Source organism: Hydra viridissima, unplaced genomic scaffold, assembly GCF_058129835.1.
Source record: "Hydra viridissima isolate aposymbiotic clone 2 unplaced genomic scaffold, HvirCarnegie_v1 scaffold_6, whole genome shotgun sequence".
NCBI classification, from domain to species: domain Eukaryota; kingdom Metazoa; phylum Cnidaria; class Hydrozoa; order Anthoathecata; family Hydridae; genus Hydra; species Hydra viridissima.
Window position 1 is genome coordinate 2653665 of NW_028324305.1, and position 3039 is coordinate 2656703.

The following is a 3039-nucleotide window of genomic DNA, read 5'->3' on the forward strand; positions in this document are numbered from 1 at the left end:
GTTTCTCTCTTTTTTTGATTCTTGCACATTTTCCTCACGTTGCTCTTTTTCTTCAGTATTCTTTATTTTCGTTGATGAATTATGTTCGTTTTTTCAAAAGAAGCTAAGTTCTATACTGAATATTTATTAAGAGGAATTAAGTCACAGCGCATGTGCAAGAGCTACTTTATCTTAGCTTCAATAATCCGACTTGATTTACAGGTAGTTCTTTTTTTGTTTCACTTTTGTGTTTAGCACCTGGAAAAGGTTGCAAAAATAGAAGGAATTAAAAGAGAAATAAAAAAACATTTTATTTGTCTGTAAGAGAAATACCAAATATTTCTTACAAATGCATTGACAAAATATGTCAAGCAGTCAATCATTGAATATTTGAAGGTGAGTTACTAAGAGAACAAATAAAATTAAGGGTTATCTTTTTTACACAGGACTCTAATTTTCTGATGTTATTTTCTTTAACAATAGGTATTCATTTAAATATATCTGGGTAATAATTCCAGTTTTTTAGGAATAAATACAGACATCTGTGTTTGCAACTTTAATATTTTCTTATTTTAATACTTTTTTTAATCATTAATTTTGGAAAAGGTTTAAAAAAAAATCAAAGAAGTCTCTTGTTGTTGTTTTAATTTCCAGTAAATAGAATTGTAAAAAAGGCATTTTCTTTCTAAATCTGAACTCTAAAGTATTGTTGAAGTTTTAAAGTAAAGGTGAAGTTCTAAAGCAGTGATTCCCAACGTGGGGCGTAGGAAATTTTCAGGGGGCAATTATAAAATTGCAAACAAAAACCATTGTTAAGCATATGTTTTTTTAATTTGCACTCTTTAATTATTTTTTTTATTTTACAAATCATCGAATTTCGTTTCCAAAAATTTTAATTGTCATTGAAAATACCTCGGTTAAAATCACATTTGAGAAAAATTCCACTTTGAATAAATATTTAGAATATTACTTCACAGATGACTCTGATCGTAATTATAATTGGATAAATAAGAATCAAAGTTTGATTTGACTTTGAATGAGATTTTAAATTCAAAGTTTTTTTTTTTTTTTTTTTTTTTTTTGTTTTTTCAAGTTGTGAAATTATTTTATTTTGAATGTCTTAACAATTTATAAGTATATGCACATACATATGTATATGTAGTTGTTTTTATTTTTTTGCAGCAGCATTGCATCAATTTGAAGGTTTTCTATAAAATAACAGTAATTTGCGCTTGTGAAAAAAAAACTGAATCAAAGTTAAATACGATTATAAGGTTAAATAGAAAGAACTTTGCGAAATGCAAAATGATGAATCAAATCTTTTCTTGATGTTAAAAGGAAAATGACATGGCTTTGCGACGAGACATTGAAAAATATGCAAATGTAACGTGTTTTGCTCGAAAATTGCTGTTGCCATTCCCATCATCTTACTTAGTGGAATGTGGCTTTAGTGCAATAGACGATTTGGTAACAAAAAAAAAAGAAATCGCCTAGAAATCACCAAACGTGTTGATTTACGTTTAAAATTAACCAAATTTAAACCAAAAATCAAACAAGCCAACATCAAGCGCAGTCATCATATTGATTTATCTTTTTTGTAACTTTTTCAGTTCCGATTGTGATTTCGTTTTCAATTGTTCTTACTGGTTCTTCATATTGGTTGCTTAATTTCTCTGAAATTGTTTGAATTGTGAATTGATTGGTTTTGTGAAATATTGTAATTGATTTAAATTTGAAAATTGTTTTAATTTTACAAAATAATTCGAACTCTTGTTTTTTTTAATGAATTTTATTAATTATTTGAAGTATTTTTTTGAGATCATTTTTGATTTTTGGCTTTTTTTGCAAAGTGTATTGAACAGTTTAATTAATATTTTGTATACATTTGTTCAGGTAAATACGAAAATGAAATAAATTATAATAAATTGAAATAAATTATAAAATGAAATAAAATATTATAAACGTGAATGAATATTATAAACTTGAATGAAGTCAAATTTATCTTCTCAATAAATATTTATTACTTTTTCCCGTTTTTTTTATTTATAGGGATCCCAGTAGGCATTAGACGTCCTTAGACGTCCTGTGGACGTCGTTCGACGTCAAATGGCTACTGGGATCTAGGTATATTTAATATTATATTTTTTCAGAATAAGGGGTGTATTTAAATTCTTTGCGGTGTTTTAGTGGGGCCTGAATGAACTAAGGTTGGGAAACACTGTTTTAAAGTTGAAGTACATTTAATAAAAAGTAAGAACAAAGTTTTTTTATTCTATGCAATGTTTAAATTGCCGGTGTTTAGTGAATTCAATTTTTTTTTTATCAATTAATTTCCTTACAACGATTACTTTTATGAAGTGTTTTTTGAATTTTAATGTTTATACATATCAACATTTCGATAGACTACCTCTTATGTTTTCTCATTTGATTCACCCTAACTATCTTCCCCCCTCCCCCGACCTCTGTTTTGTTTATTTTGTTTCTTTAGCTATTTTCTAAAGATTTAGTTACATTTTAAGGTTAAATTTTATTTTCGTTTTATTTCAAAGAATTTTTTCTTCTTTTAATTCAGTTCATTACATAGAGAATTTTACAATTCACAACTTCCCCCCCCCCCCATCCCCCATGCGCTGTAATATACTTATAGTAATCTTGAAGTTTGCACAGTTGATTGAAAAAATGTTTCAAATGCGCAAGAAATGCTTGTTATTTACACTAGCATATATTTTTAACATTTTTTCAACTTACTGCCAAGAACTTAAAATGTTCAAACGACTTGATGTATGATTTAACAAATTGTTCTGCATTTAAAAGTTTGTTTTTTTGTTTATATATTATTATTTTTTGTTTCTTTTTGGTTTAAGCTATGGATTATAGGAAAGCGGTTTAGACACAAAGAGTTTAAAATGAGAGTTCAGATTTGAAAGTACTTTGTGAAAGTTCAACTTTACTCGGGATTTTTTCCAGTAATTTGTTGCCTGCTTAGACTTTTAACGCTTTTTCGTTTATTGTTACATTAATAATGCCTGAGCACAAAGTATCAGCAATTTCTGTCATTCT